This window comes from Psittacula echo (genome assembly GCF_963264785.1).
Source record: "Psittacula echo genome assembly, chromosome: 23".
Taxonomy (NCBI): Eukaryota; Metazoa; Chordata; class Aves; order Psittaciformes; family Psittacidae; genus Psittacula; species Psittacula echo.
The window spans coordinates 6,517,618-6,542,377 of record NC_137748.1 but is presented as its reverse complement, the minus strand read 5'-3'; the positions used below and the strand labels follow the sequence as shown (position 1 = coordinate 6,542,377).

At 53.1% G+C, this 24,760-nt stretch overlaps 3 pseudogenes across 3 annotated transcripts; 1 reads left to right on the top strand and 2 right to left on the bottom strand.

The window, feature by feature from the left end:
• Positions 1 to 16,602: 16,602 nt before the first annotated feature.
• LOC308229568 (feather beta keratin pseudogene) lies at positions 16,603 to 16,923 on the bottom strand (annotated as a pseudogene). Its single transcript has one exon. The product of its transcript is annotated as a feather beta keratin pseudogene (transcript).
• Positions 16,924 to 19,334: 2,411 nt separating this feature from the next.
• LOC308229523 (feather beta keratin pseudogene) lies at positions 19,335 to 19,655 on the top strand (annotated as a pseudogene). Its single transcript has one exon. The product of its transcript is annotated as a feather beta keratin pseudogene (transcript).
• A 2,743-nt stretch (positions 19,656 to 22,398) lies between these two features.
• On the bottom strand, positions 22,399 to 22,720 carry LOC308229514 (feather beta keratin pseudogene; annotated as a pseudogene). The gene has a single exon. The product of its transcript is annotated as a feather beta keratin pseudogene (transcript).
• Positions 22,721 to 24,760: the final 2,040 nt, after the last annotated feature.

The window sequence follows — 24,760 nt, the reverse complement described above, 5'->3', positions numbered from 1 at the left end:
TGCAGAAAGTCAGCTTTGCAACGGTGCCATCCGCATTGCTGTCGCTCCTCCATTTCCCAACTCAAAGTCCATTACAATGGAACCTCTTTGGCACCCGTGCTCGGCTGCCCAGCATCCCAGGGAGTAGAGCACGAACGGTTGGCCTCTGCTCCCTCAGCCGAAGAGCCAGGGCAAAAAACTTGAGCTCTGCCTCTTCTGCAGAAAGTCAGCTTTGCAACGGTGCCATCCGCATTGCTGTCGCTCCTCCATTTCCCAACTCAAAGTCCATTACAATGGAACCTCTTTGGCACCCGTGCTCGGCTGCCCAGCATCCCAGGGAGTAGAGCACGAACGGTTGGCCTCTGCTCCCACAGCCGAAGAGCCAGGGCAAAAAACTTGAGCTCTGCCTCTTCTGCAGAAAGTCAGCTTTGCAACGGTGCCATCCGCATTGCTGTCGCTCCTCCATTTCCCAACTCAAAGTCCATTACAATGGAACCTCTTTGGCACCCTTGCTCGGCTGCCCAGCATCCCAGGGAGTAGAGCACGAACGGTTGGCCTCTGCTCCCACAGCCGAAGAGCCAGGGCAAAAAACTTGAGCTCTGCCTCTTCTGCAGAAAGTCAGCTTTGCAACGGTGCCATCCGCATTGCTGTCGCTCCTCCATTTCCCAACTCAAAGTCCATTACAATGGAACCTCTTTGGCACCCGTGCTCGGCTGCCCAGCATCCCAGGGAGTAGAGCACGAACGGTTGGCCTCTGCTCCCACAGCCGAAGAGCCAGGGCAAAAAACTTGAGCTCTGCCTCTTCTGCAGAAAGTCAGCTTTGCAACGGTGCCATCCGCATTGCTTCTGCTCCTCCATTTCCCAACTCAAAGTCCATTACAATGGAACCTCTTTGGCACCCATGCTCGGCTGCCCAGCATCCCAGGGAGTAGAGCACGAACGGTTGGCCTCTGCTCCCACAGCCGAAGAGCCAGGGCAAAAAACTTGAGCTCTGCCTCTTCTGCAGAAAGTCAGCTTTGCAACGGTGCCATCCGCATTGCTGTCGCTCCTCCATTTCCCAACTCAAAGTCCATTACAATGGAACCTCTTTGGCACCCGTGCTCGGCTGCCCAGCATCCCAGGGAGTAGAGCACGAACGGTTGGCCTCTGCTCCCACAGCCGAAGAGCCAGGGCAAAAAACTGGAGCTGTGCCTCTTCTGCAGAAAGTCAGCTTTGCAACGGTGCCATCCGCATTGCTGTCGCTCCTCCATTTCCCAACTCAAAGTCCATTACAATGGAACCTCTTTGGCACCCGTGCTCGGCTGCCCAGCATCCCAGGGAGTAGAGCACGAACGGTTGGCCTCTGCTCCCACAGCCGAAGAGCCAGGGCAAAAAACTTGAGCTCTGCCTCTTCTGCAGAAAGTCAGCTTTGCAACGGTGCCATCCGCATTGCTGTCGCTCCTCCATTTCCCAACTCAAAGTCCATTACAATGGAACCTCTTTGGCACCCGTGCTCGGCTGCCCAGCATCCCAGGGAGTAGAGCACGAACAGTTGGCCTCTGCTCCCACAGCCGAAGAGCCAGGGCAAAAAACTTGAGCTCTGCCTCTTCTGCAGAAAGTCAGCTTTGCAACGGTGCCATCCGCATTGCTGTCGCTCCTCCATTTCCCAACTCAAAGTCCATTACAATGGAACCTCTTTGGCACCCGTGCTCGGCTGCCCAGCATCCCAGGGAGTAGAGCACGAACGGTTGGCCTCTGCTCCCACAGCCGAAGAGCCAGGGCAAAAAACTTGAGCTCTGCCTCTTCTGCAGAAAGTCAGCTTTGCAACGGTGCCATCCGCATTGCTGTCGCTCCTCCATTTCCCAACTCAAAGTCCATTACAATGGAACCTCTTTGGCACCCGTGCTCGGCTGCCCAGCATCCCAGGGAGTAGAGCACGAACGGTTGGCCTCTGCTCCCACAGCCGAAGAGCCAGGGCAAAAAACTTGAGCTCTGCCTCTTCTGCAGAAAGTCAGCTTTGCAACGGTGCCATCCGCATTGCTGTCGCTCCTCCATTTCCCAACTCAAAGTCCATTACAATGGAACCTCTTTGGCACCCCTTCTCGGCTGCCAGCATCCCAGGGAGTAGAGAACGAACGGTTGGCCTCTGCTCCCTCAGCCGAAGAGCCAGGCCAAAAAACTTGAGCTCTGCCTCTTCTGCAGAAAGTCAGCTTTGCAACGGTGCCATCCGCATTGCTGTCGCTCCTCCATTTCCCAACTCAAAGTCCATTACAATGGAACCTCTTTGGCACCCGTGCTCGGCTGCCCAGCATCCCAGGGAGTAGAGCACGAACGGTTGGCCTCTGCTCCCACAGCCGAAGAGCCAGGGCAAAAAACTTGAGCTCTGCCTCTTCTGCAGAAAGTCAGCTTTGCAACGGTGCCATCCGCATTGCTGTCGCTCCTCCATTTCCCAACTCAAAGTCCATTACAATGGAACCTGTTTGGCACCCGTGCTCGGCTGCCCAGCATCCCAGGGAGTAGAGCACGAACGGTTGGCCTCTGCTCCCACAGCCAAAGAGCCAGGGCAAAAAACTTGAGCTGTGCCTCTTCTGCAGAAAGTCAGCTTTGCAACGGTGCCATCCGCATTGCTGTCGCTCCTCCATTTCCCAACTCAAAGTCCATTACAATGGAACCTCTTTGGCACCCGTGCTCGGCTGCCCAGCATCCCAGGGAGTAGAGCACGAACGGTTGGCCTCTGCTCCCTCAGCCGAAGAGCCAGGGCAAAAAACTTGAGCTCTGCCTCTTCTGCAGAAAGTCAGCTTTGCAACGGTGCCATCCGCATTGCTGTCGCTCCTCCATTTCCCAACTCAAAGTCCATTACAATGGAACCTCTTTGGCACCCGTGCTCGGCTGCCCAGCATCCCAGGGAGTAGAGCACGAACGGTTGGCCTCTGCTCCCACAGCCGAAGAGCCAGGGCAAAAAACTTGAGCTCTGCCTCTTCTGCAGAAAGTCAGCTTTGCAACGGTGCCATCCGCATTGCTGTCGCTCCTCCATTTCCCAACTCAAAGTCCATTACAATGGAACCTCTTTGGCACCCGTGCTCGGCTGCCCAGCATCCCAGGGAGTAGAGCACGAACGGTTGGCCTCTGCTCCCACAGCCGAACAGCCAGGGCAAAAAACTTGAGCTCTGCCTCTTCTGCAGAAAGTCAGCTTTGCAACGGTGCCATCCGCATTGCTGTCGCTCCTCCATTTCCCAACTCAAAGTCCATTACAATGGAACCTCTTTGGCACCCGTGCTCGGCTGCCCAGCATCCCAGGGAGTAGAGCACGAACGGTTGGCCTCTGCTCCCTCAGCCGAAGAGCCAGCGCAAAAAATTTGAGCTCTGCCTCTTCTGCCGAAAGTCACCTTTGCAACGGTGCCATCCGCATTGCTGTCGCTCCTCCATTTCCCAACTCAAAGTCCATTAAAATGGAACCTCTTTGGCACCCGTGCTCGGCTGCCCAGCATCCCAGGGAGTAGAGCACGAACGGTTGGCCTCTGCTCCCACAGCCGAAGAGCCAGGGCAAAAAACTTGAGCTCTGCCTCTTCTGCAGAAAGTCAGCTTTGCAACGGTGCCATCCGCATTGCTGTCGCTCCTCCATTTCCCAACTCAAAGTCCATTACAATGGAACCTCTTTGGCACCCGTGCTCGGCTGCCCAGCATCCCAGGGAGTAGAGCACGAACGGTTGGCCTCTGCTCCCACAGCCGAAGAGCCAGGGCAAAAAACTTGAGCTCTGCCTCTTCTGCAGAATGTCAGCTTTGCAACGGAGCCATCCGCATTGCTGTCGCTCCTCCATTTCCCAACTCAAAGTCCATTACAATGGAACCTCTTTGGCACCCGTGCTCGGCTGCCCAGCATCCCAGGGAGTAGAGCACGAACGGTTGGCCTCTGCTCCCACAGCCGAACAGCCAGGGCAAAAAAATTGAGCTGTGCCTCTTCTGCAGAAAGTCACCTTTGCAACGGTGCCATCCGCATTGCTGTCGCTCCTCCATTTCCCAACTCAAAGTCCATTACAATGGAACCTCTTTGGCACCCGTGCTCGGCTGCCCAGCATCCCAGGGAGTAGAGCACGAACGGTTGGCCTCTGCTCCCTCAGCCGAAGAGCCAGGGCAAAAAACTTGAGCTCTGCCTCTTCTGCAGAAAGTCAGCTTTGCAACGGTGCCATCCGCATTGCTGTCGCTCCTCCATTTCCCAACTCAAAGTCCATTACAATGGAACCTCTTTGGCACCCGTGCTCGGCTGCCCAGCATCCCAGGGAGTAGAGCACGAACGGTTGGCCTCTGCTCCCTCAGCCGAAGAGCCAGGGCAAAAAACTTGAGCTCTGCCTCTTCTGCAGAAAGTCAGCTTTGCAACGGAGCCATCCGCATTGCTGTCACTCCTCGATTTCCCAACTCAAAGTCCATTACAATGGAACCTGTTTGGCACCCGTGCTCGGCTGCCCAGCATCCCAGGGAGTAGAGCACGAACGGTTGGCCTCTGCTCCCACAGCCGAAGAGCCAGGGCAAGAAACTTGAGCTCTGCCTCTTCTGCAGAAAGTCAGCTTTGCAACGGTGCCATCCGCATTGCTGTCGCTCCTCCATTTCCCAACTCAAAGTCCATTACAATGGAACCTCTTTGGCACCCGTGCTCGGCTGCCCAGCATCCCAGGGAGTAGAGCACGAACGGTTGGCCTCTGCTCCCACAGCCGAAGAGCCAGGGCAAAAAACTTGAGCTCTGCCTCTTCTGCAGAAAGTCAGCTTTGCAACGGTGCCATCCGCATTGCTTTCGCTTCTCCATTTCCCAACTCAAAGTCCATTACAATGGAACCTCTTTGGCACCCGTGCTCGGCTGCCCAGCATCCCAGGGAGTAGAGCACGAACGGTTGGCCTCTGCTCCCTCAGCCGAAGAGCCAGGCCAAAAAACTTGAGCTCTGCCTCTTCTGCAGAAAGTCAGCTTTGCAACGGTGCCATCCGCATTGCTGTCGCTCCTCCATTTCCCAACTCAAAGTCCATTACAATGGAACCTCTTTGGCACCCGTGCTCGGCTGCCCAGCATCCCAGGGAGTAGAGCACGAACGGTTGGCCTCTGCTCCCACAGCCGAAGAGCCAGGGCAAAATAATTGAGCTCTGCCTCTTCTGCAGAAAGTCAGCTTTGCAACGGTGCCATCCGCATTGCTGTCGCTCCTCCATTTCCCAACTCAAAGTCCATTACAATGGAACCTCTTTGGCACCCGTGCTGGGCTGCCCAGCATCCCAGGGAGTAGAGCACGAACGGTTGGCCTCTGCTCCCACAGCCGAAGAGCCAGGGCAAAAAACTTGAGCTCTGCCTCTTCTGCAGAAAGTCAGCTTTGCAACGGTGCCATCCGCATTGCTGTCACTCCTCCATTTCCCAACTCAAAGTCCATTACAATGGAACCTCTTTGGCACCCGTGCTCGGCTGCCCAGCATCCCAGGGAGTAGAGCACGAACGGTTGGCCTCTGCTCCCACAGCCGAAGAGCCAGGGCAAAAAACTTGAGCTCTGCCTCTTCTGCAGAAAGTCAGCTTTGCAACGGTGCCATCCGCATTGCTGTCGCTCCTCCATTTCCCAACTCAAAGTCCATTACAATGGAACCTCTTTGGCACCCGTGCTCGGCTGCCCAGCATCCCAGGGAGTAGAGCACGAACGGTTGGCCTCTGCTCCCACAGCCGAAGAGCCAGGGCAAAAAACTTGAGCTCTGCCTCTTCTGCAGAAAGTCAGCTTTGCAACGGTGCCATCCGCATTGCTGTCGCTCCTCCATTTCCCAACTCAAAGTCCATTACATTGGAACATCTTTGGCACCCGTGCTCGGCTGCCCAGCATCCCAGGGAGTAGAGCACGAACGGTTGGCCTCTGCTCCCACATCCGAAGAGCCAGGGCAAGAAACTTGAGCTCTGCCTCTTCTGCAGAAAGTCTGCTTTGCAACGGTGCCATCCGCATTGCTTCTGCTCCTCCATTTCCCAACTCAAAGTCCATTACAATGGAACCTCTTTGGCACCCGTGCTCGGCTGCCCAGCATCCCAGGGAGTAGAGCACGAACGGTTGGCCTCTGCTCCCACAGCCGAAGAGCCAGGGCAAAAAAATTGAGCTCTGCCTCTTCTGCAGAAAGTCAGCTTTGCAACGGTGCCATCCGCATTGCTGTCGCTCCTCCATTTCCCAACTCAAAGTCCATTACAATGGAACCTCTTTGGCACCCGTGCTCGGCTGCCCAGCATCCCAGGGAGTAGAGCACGAACGGTTGGCCTCTGCTCCCACAGCCGAAGAGCCAGGGCAAGAAACTTGAGCTCTGCCTCTTCTGCAGAAAGTCAGCTTTGCAACGGTGCCATCCGCATTGCTGTCGCTCCTCCATTTCCCAACTCAAAGTCCATTACAATGGAATCTCTTTGGCACCCGTGCTCGGCTGCCCAGCATCCCAGGGAGTAGAGCACGAACGGTTGGCCTCTGCTCCCACAGCCGAAGAGCCAGGGCAAGAAACTTGAGCTCTGCCTCTTCTGCAGAAAGTCAGCTTTGCAACGGTGCCATCCGCATTGCTGTCGCTCCTCCATTTCCCAACTCAAAGTCCATTACAATGGAACCTCTTTGGCACCCGTGCTGGGCTGCCCAGCATCCCAGGGAGTAGAGCACGAACGGTTGGCCTCTGCTCCCACAGCCGAAGAGCCAGGGCAAAAAATTTCAGCTCTGCCTCTTCTGCAGAAAGTCAGCTTTGCAACGGTGCCATCCGCATTGCTGTCGCTCCTCCATTTCCCAACTCAAAGTCCATTACAATGGAACCTCTTTGGCACCCGTGCTCGGCTGCCAGCATCCCAGGAAGTAGAGCACGAACGGTTGGCCTCTGCTCCCACAGCCGAAGAGCCAGGGCAAAAAACTTGAGCTCTGCCTCTTCTGCAGAAAGTCAGCTTTGCAACGGTGCCATCCGCATTGCTGCTGCTCCTCCATTTCCCAACTCAAAGTCCATTACAATGGAACCTCTTTGGCACCCGTGCTCGGCTGCCCAGCATCCCAGGGAGTAGAGCACGAACAGTTGGCCTCTGCTCCCACAGCCAAAGAGCCAGGGCAAAAAACTTGAGCTGTGCCTCTTCTGCAGAAATTCAGCTTTGCAACGGTGCCATCCTCATTGCTTCTGCTCCTCCATTTCCCAACTCAAAGTCCATTACAATGGAATCTCTTTGGCACCTGTGCTCGGCTGCCCAGCATCCCAGGGAGTAGAGCACGAATGGTTGGCCTCTGCTCCCACAGCCAAAGAGCCAGGCCAAAAAACTTGAGCTCTGCCTCTTCTGCAGAAAGTCAGCTTTGCAACGGTGCCATCCGCATTGCTGTCGCTCCTCCATTTCCCAACTCAAAGTCCATTACAATGGAACCTCTTTGGCACCCGTGCTCGGCTGCCCAGCATCCCAGGGAGTAGAGCACGAACGGTTGGCCTCTGCTCCCACAGCCGAAGAGCCAGGGCAAAAAACTTGAGCTCTGCCTCTTCTGCAGAAAGTCAGCTTTGCAACGGTGCCATCCGCATTGCTGTCACTCCTCCATTTCCCAACTCAAAGTCCATTACAATGGAACCTCTTTGGCACCCGTGCTCGGCTGCCCAGCATCCCAGGGAGTAGAGCACGAACGGTTGGCCTCTGCTCCCACAGCCGAAGAGCCAGGGCAAAAAACTTGAGCTCTGCCTCTTCTGCAGAAAGTCAGCTTTGCAACGGTGCCATCCGCATTGCTGTCGCTCCTCCATTTCCCAACTCAAAGTCCATTACAATGGAACCTCTTTGGCACCCGTGCTCGGCTGCCCAGCATCCCAGGGAGTAGAGCACGAACGGTTGGCCTCTGCTCCCACAGCCGAAGAGCCAGGGCAAAAAACTTGAGCTCTGCCTCTTCTGCAGAAAGTCAGCTTTGCAACGGTGCCATCCGCATTGCTGTCGCTCCTCCATTTCCCAACTCAAAGTCCATTACATTGGAACATCTTTGGCACCCGTGCTCGGCTGCCCAGCATCCCAGGGAGTAGAGCACGAACGGTTGGCCTCTGCTCCCACAGCCGAAGAGCCAGGGCAAGAAACTTGAGCTCTGCCTCTTCTGCAGAAAGTCTGCTTTGCAACGGTGCCATCCGCATTGCTTCTGCTCCTCCATTTCCCAACTCAAAGTCCATTACAATGGAACCTGTTTGGCACCCGTGCTCGGCTGCCCAGCATCCCAGGGAGTAGAGCACGAACGGTTGGCCTCTGCTCCCACAGCCGAAGAGCCAGGGCAAAAAAATTGAGCTCTGCCTCTTCTGCAGAAAGTCAGCTTTGCAACGGTGCCATCCGCATTGCTGTCGCTCCTCCATTTCCCAACTCAAAGTCCATTACAATGGAACCTCTTTGGCACCCGTGCTCGGCTGCCCAGCATCCCAGGGAGTAGAGCACGAACGGTTGGCCTCTGCTCCCACAGCCGAAGAGCCAGCGCAAAAAACTTGAGCTGTGCCTCTTCTGCAGAAAGTCAGCTTTGCAACGGTGCCATCCGCATTGCTGTCGCTCCTCCATTTCCCAACTCAAAGTTCATTACAATGGAACCTCTTTGGCACCCGTGCTCGGCTGCCCAGCATCCCAGGGAGTAGAGCACGAACGGTTGGCCTCTGCTCCCTCAGCCGAAGAGCCAGGGCAAGAAACTTGAGCTCTGCCTCTTCTGCAGAAAGTCAGCTTTGCAACGGTGCCATCCGCATTGCTGTCGCTCCTCCATTTCCCAACTCAAAGTCCATTACAATGGAATCTCTTTGGCACCCGTGCTCGGCTGCCCAGCATCCCAGGGAGTAGAGCACGAACGGTTGGCCTCTGCTCCCACAGCCGAAGAGCCAGGGCAAGAAACTTGAGCTCTGCCTCTTCTGCAGAAAGTCAGCTTTGCAACGGTGCCATCCGCATTGCTGTCGCTCCTCCATTTCCCAACTCAAAGTCCATTACAATGGAACCTCTTTGGCACCCGTGCTGGGCTGCCCAGCATCCCAGGGAGTAGAGAACGAACGGTTGGGCTCTGCTCCCACAGCCGAAGAGCCAGGGCAAAAAATTTCAGCTCTGCCTCTTCTGCAGAAAGTCAGCTTTGCAACGGTGCCATCCGCATTGCTGTCGCTCCTCCATTTCCCAACTCAAAGTCCATTACAATGGAACCTCTTTGGCACCCGTGCTCGGCTGCCAGCATCCCAGGAAGTAGAGCACGAACGGTTGGCCTCTGCTCCCACAGCCGAAGAGCCAGGGCAAAAAACTTGAGCTCTGCCTCTTCTGCAGAAAGTCAGCTTTGCAACGGTGCCATCCGCATTGCTGCTGCTCCTCCATTTCCCAACTCAAAGTCCATTACAATGGAACCTCTTTGGCACCCGTGCTCGGCTGCCCAGCATCCCAGGGAGTAGAGCACGAACAGTTGGCCTCTGCTCCCACAGCCAAAGAGCCAGGGCAAGAAACTTGAGCTGTGCCTCTTCTGCAGAAATTCAGCTTTGCAACGGTGCCATCCTCATTGCTTCTGCTCCTCCATTTCCCAACTCAAAGTCCATTACAATGGAATCTCTTTGGCACCTGTGCTCGGCTGCCCAGCATCCCAGGGAGTAGAGCACGAATGGTTGGCCTCTGCTCCCACAGCCAAAGAGCCAGGCCAAAAAACTTGAGCTCTGCCTCTTCTGCAGAAAGTCAGCTTTGCAACGGTGCCATCCGCATTGCTGTCGCTCCTCCATTTCCCAACTCAAAGTCCATTACAATGGAACCTCTTTGGCACCCGTGCTCAGCTGCCCAGCATCCCACGGAGTAGAGCACGAACGGTTGGCCTCTGCTCCCACAGCCGAAGAGCCAGGGCAAAAAACTTGAGCTCTGCCTCTTCTGCAGAAAGTCAGCTTTGCAACGGTGCCATCCGCGTTGCTGTCGCTCCTCCATTTCCCAACTCAACGTCCATTACAATGGAACCTCTTTGGCACCCGTGCTCGGCTGCCCAGCATCCCAGGGAGTAGAGCACGAACGGTTGGCCTCTGCTCCCACAGCCGAAGAGCCAGGGCAAAAAAATTGAGCTCTGCCTCTTCTGCAGGAAGTCAGCTTTGCAACGGTGCCATCCGCATTGCTGTCGCTCCTCCATTTCCCAACTCAAAGTCCATTACAATGGAACCTCTTTGGCACCCGTGCTCGGCTGCCCAGCATCCCAGGGAGTAGAGCACGAACGGTTGGCCTCTGCTCCCAGAGCCGAAGAGCCAGAGCAAAAAACTTGAGCTCTGCCTCTTCTGCAGAAAGTCAGCTTTGCAACGGTGCCATCCGCATTGCTGTCGCTCCTCCATTTCCCAACTCAAAGTCCATTACAATGGAACCTCTTTGGCACCCGTGCTCGGCTGCCCAGCATCCCAGGGAGTAGAGCACGAACGGTTGGCCTCTGCTCCCTCAGCCGAAGAGCCAGGGCAAGAAACTTGAGCTCTGCCTCTTCTGCAGAAAGTCAGCTTTGCAACGGTGCCATCCGCATTGCTGTCGCTCCTCCATTTCCCAACTCAAAGTCCATTACAATGGAACCTCTTTGGCACCCGTGCTGGGCTGCCCAGCATCCCAGGGAGTAGAGAACGAACGGTTGGGCTCTGCTCCCACAGCCGAAGAGCCAGGGCAAAAAATTTCAGCTCTGCCTCTTCTGCAGAAAGTCAGCTTTGCAACGGTGCCATCCGCATTTCTTCTGCTCCTCCATTTCCCAACTCAAAGTCCATTACAATGGAACCTCTTTGGCACCCGTGCTCGGCTGCCCAGCATCCCAGGGAGTAGAGCACGAACGGTTGGCCTCTGCTCCCACAGCCGAAGAGCCAGGGCAAAAACTTGAGCTGTGCCTCTTCTGCAGAAAGTCAGCTTTGCAACGGTGCCATCCGCATTGCTGCTGCTCCTCCATTTCCCAACTCAAAGTCCATTACAATGGAACCTCTTTGGCACCCGTGCTCGGCTGCCCAGCATCCCAGGGAGTAGAGCACGAACAGTTGGCCTCTGCTCCCACAGCCAAAGAGCCAGGGCAAGAAACTTGAGCTGTGCCTCTTCTGCAGAAATTCAGCTTTGCAACGGTGCCATCCGCATTGCTGTCGCTCCTCCATTTCCCAACTCAAAGTCCATTACAATGGAACCTCTTTGGCACCTGTGCTCGGCTGCCCAGCATCCCAGGGAGTAGAGCACGAATGGTTGGCCTCTGCTCCCACAGCCAAAGAGCCAGGGCAAAAAACTTGAGCTCTGCCTCTTCTGCAGAAAGTCAGCTTTGCAACGGTGCCATCCGCATTGCTGTCGCTCCTCCATTTCCCAACTCAAAGTCCATTACAATGGAACCTCTTTGGCACCCGTGCTCGGCTGCCCAGCATCCCAGGGAGTAGAGCACGAACGGTTGGCCTCTGCTCCCACAGCCGAAGAGCCAGGGCAAAAAACTTGAGCTCTGCCTCTTCTGCAGAAAGTCAGCTTTGCAACGGTGCCATCCGCATTGCTGTCGCTCCTCCATTTCCCAACTCAAAGTCCATTACAATGGAACCTCTTTGGCACCCGTGCTCGGCTGCCCAGCATCCCAGGGAGTAGAGCACGAACGGTTGGCCTCTGCTCCCTCAGCCGAAGAGCCAGGGCAAAAAACTTGAGCTCTGCCTCTTCTGCAGAAAGTCAGCTTTGCAACGGTGCCATCCGCATTGCTGTCGCTCCTCCATTTCCCAACTAAAAGTCCATTAGAATTGAACCTCTTTGTCTCCTGTTCTCTGCTGTGGTTGCAGAGGCCAAACATTCGTGCTCTACTCACTGGGATGCTGGTCAGCCGAGAAGAGGAGCCGTGGATGTTTGGATTCAAATGATGTTGCTAAACCACTGGCCACCATATTTGAAAAATCATGGCAGTCAGGTGAAGTTCCCGACGACTGGAAGAAGGGAAATATAACCCCATTTTCAAGAAGGGGAAAATGGATGACCCAGTGAATTACAGACCAGTCAGTCTCACCTCTGTGCCTGGCAAACTCTTGGAGCAGATTGGAAGGCATGCTAAGGCACATGAAAAACAACAGGGTGGTTGGTGACAGCCAGCATGGCTTCACTAAAGGGAAATCCTGCCTGACCAATTTGGTGGCCTTCTATGATGGGGCTACAAAACTGATGGACAGGAGCAGAGCAGCTGACGTCATCTACCTGGATTTGTGCAAAGCATTCGAGACTGTTCCACACGACATCCTTGTCTTTAAACTGGAGAGACATCAATTTGACGGGTGGACTACTCGATGGATAAAGAACTGACTGAGTTGTGGTCAATGGCTCAATGTCCGGCTGGAGACCGGTAATGTGTGGTGTCCCTCAGGGATCGGTGTTGGGACCGGTCTTGTTCAACATCTTTGTCAGTGACATGGACAGTGGGATTGAGTGCGCCCTCAGCAAGTTTGCCAATGACACCAAGCTCTGTGGTTCGGTTGATAGGCCGGAGGGAAGGGATGCCACCCAGAGGGACCTTGACACGCTTGTGAGGTGGGCTGATGCCAACCTGATGAAGTTTAACCATGCCAAGTGCAAGGTCCTACACCTGGGTCGGAGCAATCCCAGGCACAGCTACAGGTTGGGCAGAGAAGAGATTCAGAGCAGCCCTGCAGAGAAGGACTTGGGGGTGTTGGTCAATGAGAAAATGAACATGAGCCGGCAGTGTGCGCTCACAGCCCAGAAAGCCAACCGTATCCTGGGCTGCATCAAAAGGAACATGACCAGCAGGTCGAAGGAGGTGATCCTGCCTCTCTACTCTGCTCTCGTGAGACCTCACTTGGAGCATTGTGTGCAGTTCTGGTGTCCTCAACATAAAAAGGACATGGAACTGTTGGAACAAGTCCAGAGGAGGGCCACGAGGATGATCAGGGGACTGGAGTACCTCCCATATGAAGATAGGCTGAGAAAGTTGGGCCTGTTCAGCCTGGAGAAGAGAAGGCTGTGTGGAGAGCTCATAGCAGCCTTCCAGTATCTGAAGGGGGCCTACAAGGATGCTGGGGATGGACTATTCATCAGGGACTGTAGTGACAGGACAAGGGGTAACGGGTTCAAACTTAAACAGGGGAAGTTTAGATTGGATATAAGGAAGAAATTCTTTACTGAGAGGGTGGTGAGGCACTGGAATGGGTTGCCCAGGGAGGTTGTGAATGCTCCATCCTTGGTGGTGTTCAAGGCCAGGTTGGATGAGGCCTTGGGTGGCATGGTTTAGTGTGGGGTGTCCCTGCCCATGGCAGGGGGGTTGGAACAAGATGATCTTAAGGTCCTTTCCAACCCTAACTACTCTATGATTCTATGCTGTTCAGTGAGCATCGCTACTCCAATAATGACTTTTGGTCTCCCACTAAAGCATTCTCTTTTCCATGCTCAGCAAAATCTCTACCCTCAGCCTATCCTGGCCAGCCACGTTCACCAATCTCCACACCTTCCTAGCTACTCACTACCTGTCTTCCTGCCCTGAGTCTCTTCCTGGCTTCCAGTCTCCAGAAACATTCCCAGGAAGCCTTGAGCACAACAGGGAAGGAGCAGTGCAAAGGTGATATTCTCTGCCTGTGGGCCTGTGTGGCAGTCTATGAGGGGAAGGGGAGAAAAGAGAAAACCCAAGTGGTGCAAAGGCAAAACCCAGCACCTCACACCAGCAGAGGATGTCCAGCCATGCTCCAAAGAACAGCCACTTTGGAAAGACTGTCTGCAATTTCATTGCTGAGCATGATGTCATACAGCATAGCATAGTCCTTTGGTTAGTTCAAGTCAGGTCTCCTAGCAGTGTCCCATCCAGCTACTTGCACACCACTTCCACCCACCATGCGCCAATATCCAAAGCTTAGGCTTGTTATCTGCAATGTTTTAACCACACATTTGAAGCTCGGCACTAAAATGATCAAAGCACAACCTCGATATTAGGTAAGGTACTTTTCTTTGGATGTGAGTCTGTCTAAGAATTACTGTCTGCTGCAAGTGAATTTGCTCTGAGGGCACTTTGGCTGCAAAGAGTTGTAGTGAGCAGCTCAAGGTCCAATTGGAAACAAGTGACAAGAGGTTTCCTTCAGGGGTCCAAACCTAGAGCAATACTATTTCATCTCTTCATCAGTGATATAGGTAGTGGGGTTGAGTGCACCCACAGAGAGCTCCTCCATGACTCCAAGCTGAGGGGCAACTGACACTCATAAGGGAGGGACAGTGTCCAGAGGAACATGGACAAGCTTGAGGAATTAGCCTTCTATGAGGAAGTAACTAGGTGGATGGATGATGGTAGAGCAGTAGATGTGTTTTTTCTTGATTTCAGTAAGGCATTTGATACTGTCTCCCACAGCATCCTCATAGATAAGCTAAGGAAGTGTGGGCTTGATGATCAGGTAGTGAGGTGGATCAAGAACTGGTTGAAAGGAAGAAGGCAGAGAGTTGTGGTCAATGGGGCAGAATCTAGCTGGAGGTCTGTGACTAGTGGAGTCCCTCAGGGATCGGTGCTGGGACCAGTGCTGTTTAATATTTTCATCAACGACCTGGATGAGGGAACTGAATGTACCCTCAGCAAGTTCGCTGATGACACTAAACTGAGAGGAGTGGCTGACACACCAGAAGGCTGTGTTGCCATTCAGTGAGACCTGGACAGGCTGGAGAGTTGGACGGGGAGAAACTTGATGAAATTCAACAAGGGCAAGTGTAGAGTCTTGCATCTGCGAAGGAACAACTCCATGTACCAGTACAGGTTGGGGGTTGACCTGCTGGAAAGTAATGAAGGGGAAAGGGACCTGGGGGTCCTGGTGGATAGGAGGATGACCATGAGCCAGCAATGGGCGCTTGTGGCCAAGAAGGCCAGTGGCATCCTAGGGTGCATTAGAAAGGGTGTGGTTAGTAGGTCAAGAGAGGTTTTCCTCCCCCTCTACTCTGCCTTGGTGAGGCCGCATCAGGAATATTGTGTCCGGTTCTGGGCCCCTCAGTTCAAGAAGGACAGGGAATTGCTTGAAAGAGTCCAGCGCAGAGCTACAAAGATGATTAAGGGAGTGGAACGTCTCCCTTATGAGGAGAGGCTGAGGGAGCTGGGTCTCTTTAGCTTGGAGAAGAGGAGACTGAGGGGTGACCTCATCAATGTTTACAAATATGTAAAGGGTGAGTGTCAGGATGATGGAGCTAGGTTTTTCTCAGTTGACGTCCAGTGATAGGACAAGGGGTAATGGGTGTAAACTGGAGCATAAGAGGTTCCATGTGAACATCAGGAAAAACTGCTTTACTGTGAGAGTGACAGAGCACTGGAACAGGTTGCCCAGGGGGGTTGTGGAGTCTCCTACGTTGGAGATATTCAAGGCCCAGCGGGACAAGTTCCTGTGTGATGTACTCTAGGTTACCCTGCTCTTGCAGGGGGGTTGGACTAGATGACCTTTTGAGGTCCCTTCCAACCCTTGGGATTCTGTGATTCTGTGAATGGTCCCATGTGAAACTCAGGATATTTGACAAGACCAAGGGCAAGGCCCCTCACCTGCCCTTGAGCAATATTGGTACGGACTGGAAGATGAAAGCTTGAGGACTAAGGGACACTGGAGACTGATAAACAACACAGAAGCCAGCAGCGTGTGCTGGCAGCTCAGAAAGCCAAGCGTGTCCTGGGCTGCATCACAAGAGGCATGGCCAGCACGTTCGGGGGAGTGATTCTCTGCTTGTAGTCCTCACTCACTAGAGGAACACTGAGGCCAGTTGGTGTCCCCAGTAGAAACAAGACATGGACTTGTTAGAGTAGGTCCAGAGAAGAGCTACAAAATATATCAGATGCCTGCAACTCCTTCAGATGAGGAAAGGCTGAAGGAGCTGGGTGTTTTCATCATGGAGAAGCCCATGTGGAGACGTTATTACAGCCTTTCAACATATAGAGGGAACTTAGAAAGAAGTCCAAAGTAGAGTTTGGACTATCCTAACAGGACAAGGAGCAACACTTTTAAACTGATATAGGGGTCGTGAAGGTTGGACATAAGGAAGAAATTTATTATGATGAGGATGGTGAGACACTGGAAAAGGTTGCCTGGAGAATGATGGGATGCTCAATCACTGAAGTGTTGAACATCAGGTTTGACAGAACTTTGAGTAACATGGTGCAGTGACAGATGTCCCTGCCCACGGTAGGGAGTTTGATGCCAATGATCTTTAAAGATCTCTTCCAACCAAAATCATTCTATGGTTCTATAATTATATGGCTCTACAGTAAGGTCCCCCACTGAAACATTTCTCTCTCTTTGAGAAGGCTGTGGTAATGACGAGTTTCTCCTGTCCTCACCTGGGAAGCAAGTGCTGTGTCTTCAGTACCACATTCCCTCCAGAATACTTACATGAAAATGTTGAAGTTACTGAGTAACAGGAAATGTGTGCACAGCTGAGTGGATTGAAGGTTCTGACCGATGTGTGGTTAATTGTATTCCAGCCCCAAAAGGCAGACTTTTTAAAGAAAGTAGAGGGTCGCTTGATGCATGACTGAACATACTGCCAGCCTGTTCTGACAGACACTGCAAAACCATCCCCAACAACACCCTCCCAGGACCAGCCCTGAGCAACATCTCTTCCTTGGCCATCTTGGGAGATCATCTGCAGGGGAAAGGAGGAGACAAAAGCACAAGCTGGGATGCAGCAGAACTTTAATGAGTCAAAACAGGGAAAAGAGGTCGACCTGAGTGGAGACCTCAGCACAGGCAGCAGCTTTAGCAGGGGAGACAACTCCTGCCGCAGTAGCGGCCACCCAAGCCAGAGAGGCCCAAGCCGGAGAGGCTGAAGCCCCCGGAGTTGATGGGCACTCCCTCAGAGCTCAGGATGCTGCCAACGGCCGCGGAGGTGGAGGAGCCCACGGCGGTGTTCTGTGGGAAGGAGGTGAGGATGGGGCCAGGCAGGGTCACCACCACGGGGGAGGGCTGGATGGCGACGATGGAGTCCTGGCACTGCCTGACACAGGGCTCATTGCAGCTGTTGGCCAGTGGGGTCGGGCCGCAGGGCTGGCAGGGCACGCACGGGCTGTAGCAGGACATGTCTGGATGGTAGAGCTTCACCTGGACACAGGGCAGGGGCAAGCACAGCAGGAACATGGGTCAGGAGCAGCCTTTCACCACACCAGGAAGGATGAAGGGCATACTTTGTAGACAAGAGCTGGAGACTGTGCAGGAGAGGCACTTGGGCTTCTCCTTTCCCTCAGAAGCTCCCTGCCAAGATTGACCAAGCCCACGGAGATCCCCAGCAACACCAGAGCTCAGGAGTCTCCTCAGCCAAGGTCCAGCCATGGCACATCTTCCATCCCGTTCCCTCTCCCATGACAAGATGGTCCAAGCCCCTCCATGAGTCAAAGGGGCAGTTATGTGCTGAGAAATCTCAAAGGAGGAGGAGGAGAAGGGGATAGAGAAAGGGCTTCAGACTCACCTTGTTCCCAAGGAGATGGAGTTGAGAGCAGTTTATGAGAGAGTGAGGAGAAGTCCCTGCTTTTATACTGCTCCTGCACTGCCGCAGGCCCACAGTCACTGCACACAGGCAGTAATTTTCCGGCAGACTCACCTCCAAAGCAAAACACCCACCTGACAGCTCAGGTTGGGGTTTGGTTTCCATCAATGCTGCCATTTCATTTCCTCATTCCTGATGTGATGAACTTGCCATGCAACTCCTTTCATGTCCCAGGATGAGAAGCCCAAGGCTATCCCAGGTAGAATCATGTCAGTGGGGCAGAAGAGAAGCCCTAAGTATTTGAGGAGTCCCAAACAGATACGTGCGATGTTGGCTTGGGGCAGTGAAGTGCCACTGTTGGCAAATACCTTTGTAGGAAGAGGCCCAGCTCTTCCCCACACTGCAAGTGTCAGCAGAATACCTAAAGGCTTCTCTTCAGTTCTCTTCATTGCTCTCCAGAACATGACATGGAGGGAAAGAAAGAGTTGGAGAAAATATCTCCCGCGTGTCTGGGACTCATCCCTCAGTCTGGGGAGATACATCTTCTCCGGCCATTAGGGCTCCATCACTCCTCCCATCCCATGCCCCAAAGGGCTCCTCAGTGTGGAACACAACCCAGCACCACTGGCAAGGCAAGAAAATCTCTTCCAACTGCCCAAGCAGTGAGGGCTGCAGAACCCCCCAGTGCTATGTGCCTGGGGATGCTCAGGGAGAACAAGTGCTCAAAACACCTCTGAGTACAAAACCAGCTCTCAAAGCACATCAAGGAGCCATGCACGTCCCTGCCCTGCAGCCCTGGAAGCAGCTGGGATACATCCCAGGAGGGCGGGGGAATGCCTTCCATAGGCAAGATTCCTGGGATAGACTCTCCCTACCCGTGGAGAGTCACATTCTAATTCCGGCCTGGCGTGTGTCAGCCTTTGGTGTGAGGACAAGCCAGGAGTGCAGCCCATGTCCACACAGGGCTCAATTCCCCTGCGGCCAGGGCAGCTCCATTCTGTCCTGTGAAAATGAGCTCTGAGCACAAGGCATCACCCAAGTCCACAGCTCCAGGATGGCCTCATGGCCATTGCCCTCAGCAGGACTTTCCTGCTGCTGCTCCCATAGCTCAGGGGCTGCAGGAGGTTTGGCAACTTGGCCAGGTCCCTGTGTCTCTGGCTGGTCAGGGTGCAAAGCCCCAGCCAATCTGCAGGGTGGTGTGAGCAGAGTGTGAAAAACAGGACCTTGTCCTGAGCCCCAACACAACCCACAGGTAATGAGGAAGAACCCAAATCCATGGGGATCCCCTTCAGAATTGTCTTCTGCCCGTACTAATGTGCTCCTGCACAGGAAATTCTTGGGCTTCTCATACTGGTACTTGAAAGAAGCTTCCATGGCCTGGTGGGTGTGTCAGAAATGAGGACATGTATTGTTGATGGAAACCAAACCCCAACCTGTGCCATCAGGTGGGTGTTTTGCTCTGGGAAATTACTGCTGGGAAATTACTGCCTGTGTGCAGTGACTGTGGGCCTGCGGCTGTGCAGCAGCAGTATAAAAGCAGGAACTTCTCCTCACTCTCTCATCCACTGCTCTCGCTTCCATCTCCTTGAGAACAAGGTGAGTCTAAAGCTCTTTCTCCTCCTTCTCCTCCACTGACTTTCTGAGGACATACCTGCCCCTTTGTCTTGTGCTGGGCATTGGAACTTCTTGCTGTGGTAGAGGGAAGGGGGCAGAAGGTGTAACATGGACCTGGACTTATCTCTGAAATGGACAGAGCTTGGGGCTTGGATGAGATTTGATGTCCCCTGAGCTATGGGGTTGTTGGGGATCTCCCTGGGTTTAGTCAATCTTGGCAGGGATCTTCAGAGGGAAAGGAGAAGCCCATGTGCCTCCCTGCACAGCGTCCAGCACTTGTCTACGGAGGACGCCTTTCATCCTTGCTTGTGGTGATGTGAGAGTCTGCTCCTGACCCATGTCCCTGCTCTGCTTGCCCCTGCCCTGTGTCCAGGTGAAGCTCTACCATCCAGACATGTCCTGCTACAGCCCGTGCGTGCCCTGCCAGCCCTGCGGCCCGACCCCACTGGCCAACAGCTGCAATGAGCCCTGTGTCAGGCAGTGCCAGGACTCCATCGTCGCCATCCAGCCCTCCCCCGTGGTGGTGACCCTGCCTGGCCCCATCCTCACCTCCTTCCCACAGAACACCGCCGTGGGCTCCTCCACCTCCGCGGCCGTTGGCAGCATCCTGAGCTCTGAGGGAGTGCCCATCAACTCCGGGGGCTTCAGCCTCTCCAGCTTGGGCCTCTCTGGCTTGGGTGGCCGCTACTGCGGCAGGAGGTGCCCCCCCTGCTGAAGCTGCTGGTGATGGCCCTGGGGAAGTGCCCAGGGACCCAGAAGATGGCACCGCAGTGGGGATGCGTCTCTTTTCTGCCCCTGATGTTCCCTGCACCAGGAACTCCACTCACAGTGTCCTTGTTTCCCTGTTTTGACTCATTAAAGTTCTGCTGCATCCCAACCCATGCCTCTGTCTCATTCTTTCACCTGAAGATGCTTTCCCAAAAGACTCAGGGAGAGAGCTGTTGCTCAGGGGTGGTTTTGGGAGGGGATAATTGTGTAGTGATTTGTAATAGCATTGTGCAGGATCTACCTGCATGGAGTTGGCCCCATATTAGCCCTCCTACTTGTTCTTTCTAGTTGTACCTGGTATGATACTAGTAGCACAGAAATGTTTTGGGTTTTGCTGAGCAGTGCTTGCACAGCACCAATGCTGTCTCTCTGACTCTCTCTCCAAAATGATTCTAGGCTGGGGTGGGCAAGAGGTTGGGAAGGGACAAAGGCAGGACTGATGCGCCAGACTGACCAAAGGGATTTTCCATACCATATGACATCATGGTTAGCAATAAATGGTAAGAGGAAGGAGGAGGTTTGGGCCAGGGGGCCATTCACAGAATGATTGAGGCTGAAAGGAACCACCAGAGGTCACCTGGTCCAACCTCCTTGTCTCTAACCAAGCCTCCTAAACCAAAGGAAAGACTTCCTTTCTCCAGACCTTCTCTCTGGTCTTCTGGCTCAGGGATTCCTGGGGGCTGCCTTTGACGTTGAAGACTAAAGAAAGGGCAGCATTCAGTATCCCTGCCTTCTTTGTGTCCTCTGTCACCAGGGTCCCTGCTCCAGTCTGTTGTGGGCCCACATTTTCCTCCTATTGTTGATCTGTTTGAAGAAGCCCTTCCTGTTATTCTTAATATTCTCAGCTACATAGAATTCCAAATGGGCCTTGACTTTCTCCATTGCATTTCTGCATACTCTGACAACATTCAAAGTGGCCTGTCCCTGCTTCCACCTCCTCTGTATCTCCTGCTTGGGCTTCAGCTCCTTATTACGGATTTTGTCTTCTGACGCAACCAGTAATTGCCCCGGCATTGATGCCCCAACTGTGCTGGGGGAGCTGTCTAGTGGAGAACATGAGGGAATACAGCTCCCTTTCCCCATCCAAGATGGATGTGGCTCATTCTGTTGTGCAGGTTCCCGAGGTCCTTGTTCACTCTTTGGTGAGGTTCTTACAAATACTAATGAACCGTTGGTTTAATGCGGGTTTGTGGAAACTGCTGTCATGCTGGCTTAAGAGGGAAAACTTCTGGCTGTGGTGACAGTGAAATGTGCCCTGAGGTGGCCAGTCCCTGGCTGGCTGCTGCTTGAAAACCAGCTACTTTTAGCACTGTATTGGCATTGCTTGTACTTGACCTGTGTCTATCGAGCCACAACTCGTTAGCATCAGAGGGCCATGATTACAACAGGGACCCAAACGACCTCTGGAGATGTCACGATTCAGCCAGGGACCCAAACTACATCCAAGAACATGGTAGCTGAGGCAGAGACCCAAACCACAGGTGAGGACACCACGGCTGGGACAGGGACCCAAACACTACCTGCAGTAATTGTTCTGGTAATGGAAAAGAAATAGTGAACAACGAAGTGAATGGGTCCTTTTCATTGATTAGTAAAGAAGTGAGGAGCGAAGTGTGTGATCAGGAAAGCAGTCCTTCAGCAAAGGAGTGGGAGAATGAAGTGAGACAAATAACTGAAGAGACAGAAAGCACAGAGTCGAATCGTAGAAAGGTTTGAGGAAGAAGCTCGTCCAGTTCCAACTCCGTGCCACGGGCAGCGACACCTTCCACTAAAGCAGGTTGCTCCAAGCCCCATCCAACCTGGATTTGGTTGCACCCAGTCCTTGACCTCAAGAGAGCTTCAAGACATGTGGAAACATTACAGACACCAGCCTGGTGAGCAGGTTACTGCATGGCAACTCTGATGTTTAGAGATTGGGGCCAACAGCCAGGAACTGTAAGGTAAGGAAGCCAAACAACTGGGATCCCTCAACAGGGACCCAGGAATTGACAGTGGACTTGGAAAAGAAGCTGTGAATTGCAGTCTCTGGAGGTGTGTCTTGTCAAGTGTGAGGGCAAGATCTTGTGATTTAGTAAGGAAGGTGAACCAAGGCTTAGAGAGGCATAAAGTACCTGAGAGGATTAGTTGTGATAGAAGTCATCTGATGACAAGGAGGTCTCCTAAGGACTGGAGAATGCCCTATGTACCAGGGCCATGTGAAAAGGGTGGTCCAGAATGAACCAGTGTTGTATTCTAACAGCTTGGCAGCAATGAATTGCCTGGATTTGGATACACCAGTGGTGAAGAGAGCATCTTCCTGTCTGAAATTCTGAAGACAATGCCTCTCTCTCCTGTCAATGTAGTTGCAGTTTGGTTACCCCATCATGTGGGGCAAAACAAAAGAAGTGATTGAGACAGGCCAAGGAATAATTCTGATTCTTCTGCAAGGCATATTTGCCATGAAATCGAGCAAGCTCAAAACTGCACAGGAAATGCATTTCTTGGGATCTTGGCATCTGCCTGAAAAAGGATGACACAAAGTCACAGATTGGGATGCAGCAGAACTTTAATGAGTCAAAACAGGGAAACAATGACACTGTGAGTGGAGATCCTGGTGCAGGGAGCATCAAAGGCAGAAAGGAGTCAGCATCCCCAGTGCGGTGTCATCTTCTGGGTCCCTGGGCACTTCCCCAGGGCCATCGCCAGCAGCTTTAGCAGGGGAGGCAACTCCTGACACAGTAGCGGCCGCCCAAGCCAGAGAGGCCCAAGCTGGAGAGGCTGAAGCCCCCGGAGTTGATGGGCACTCCCTCGGAGCTCAGGATGCTGCCAACGGCCACGGAGGTGGAGGAGCCCACGGTGGTGTTCTGTGGGAAGGAGGTGAGGATGGGGCCAGGCAGGGTCACCAACACAGGGGGAGGGCTGGATAGTAACGATGGAGTCCTGGCACTGCCTGACACAAGGCTCATTGCAGCTGTTGGCCAGCGGGGTCGGGCCGCAGGGCTGGCAGGGCATGCAAGGGCTGTAGCAGGACATGTCTGGATGGTAGAGCTTCACCTGGACACAGGGCAGGGGCAAGCACAGCAGGGATATATGTTAGAAGCAGCCTCTCAGCAATGTCCACTTTTGATTCTGCAGCCCAAAAGACAGCTCAGGACAGGTATCCAAGACACACTTCAATCACTCCCTGACTGGGGAATACTCCGGAAATGGGGCTAAAAAGGGTCATTCCTGTGTATAAATGTTTGGGTTTACATAATGGTCAGAGTTGGGTTATGATCTGCATTAGTGCACATGAGAAATACTCCACTACAAGATCATGCATGCAGGGAGACATCTCAATCCTTCAACAGATTTAGCCCATCTCAGGCTCCTGGACACAGTTTAAGGTTTTACGTAGTTTTGCATATAAAAGGACTTGCAGAGGCAAGCCTCTGTCTGTGGTTGAGGGTGTCTGTCATTAATATCTCCATTCAAGAGAAGCCTATACTGTTCCTTTGGTGCCCTGTTGTGACTCTATAAACATGCTATGTCTTGTATCTGAAGATGATTCTGCTGTTGTTACTACCAGAGAACATAGGTAATGTCTTCAGTTACCTCCTGAAATGAAATTAGGCAGGGCAGGATCTCCTGCCAGCAAACCACGTACTGCCAGCCTGCAGTGGAGACCTCAGAGCAGCTTCCAGTGTCTGAAGGGGGCTAAAAGGATGCTGGAGAGGGGCTCTTCATCAGGGACTGTAGGCACAGGACAAGGGGTGATGGGTTCAAACTGAAACAGGGAAGGCTCAGATGAGCTCTTAGGCAGAAGTTCTTTCCTGTGAGGGTGCTGAGGCGCTGGCACAGGGTGCCCAGAGAAGCTGTGGCTGCCCCATCCCTGGCAGTGTTCAAGGCCAGGTTGGACAAAGGGGCTTGGAGCAAGCTGCTCCAGTGGAAGGTGTCCCTGCCTGTGGCAGGGGTTGGAGCTGGAGGAGCTTTAAGGTCCCTTCAACCCAAATCATTCCATGATATGATTCCAAACTGAAGGGACATGGGTGGTGGTTTGCAGATCCAGATCCCTGCATCACCAACCTTCTGCTTTGAAACAAAACCATCCATTTCTGCATCCACTGAACATGTATTTTTTTGGCTGCAAAATGAGGCAATCATGACGCAGAAGCAAGTGGTTTTGAACCCAGCAATGTGGGGAGAGGAAGCAGCAGGGATCTCTGCTTTCATTTGACAGAAAAACCTCTGTTTTTTTTCCTCCTGCACTGCCTGTGCCTGTGAGTAGGGCATAAAAACGTGGCCTGTGTTTAAAGCTGCCTCTTTGCTTAGAGCCTTTGAGGCAGAAGACCTGTGGTGATACAGGGGGCTTGATATAAGAAACGCTAGTGCCTGGAAAATACAGAGTTAAAGTACTTTTTAGCTTAACTTAAGTTGTAGAAAGAAAACTATGTTATAAGTCTGTGGAATTTAGGGGCCCCACTAAACATGAGTTAATTGTTTCACACTAGCCTTCTAAAGTATAACATTTCACACCATCCTTCTACGTATCAGTTAGTTCAAAGACAGAGCCTCCCAAACATCTGCTAGCTTGGGATACTCCTTGCCTGCCCATCCTGCAATCAATTTTGCAGGAAGGTCACCCTGTTCTAAATCTTTGCTAGTTAACAGAAGAATTACAGATATGGTTGGTTTCAGCTAATTGTGTGACTACTGGGGCATCCAACTGTGCCAAAGGTGAAAAGTTTAAGAAGAGGAAGGCTCGTTTACTTCATCTTGAAGACCCCTAGTCACAAGAGGAAGACTCATTTACTTCATCCTGAGACCCTCGCCCATGACCACGGGGGGCACACTGCGCATGCGCAACGGACTTTTTAGCTCATCATACGAAGAGGGGACAGGTCATGAATACGTATAGGCGTGTAACATTAGAGGATAAATGTAGGGGGAAACAACACTGAGGTGTGCATACTTTGGAGGAGCTATCCCCATGCACCTCAGCGCTGAATAAAAGCATACCTACTTTACAACTTCAACGAGTTGTGGAGTCAAACCGCGTACCAGTGGGAGCAGAAACCATTGCTCCAAAGCGAT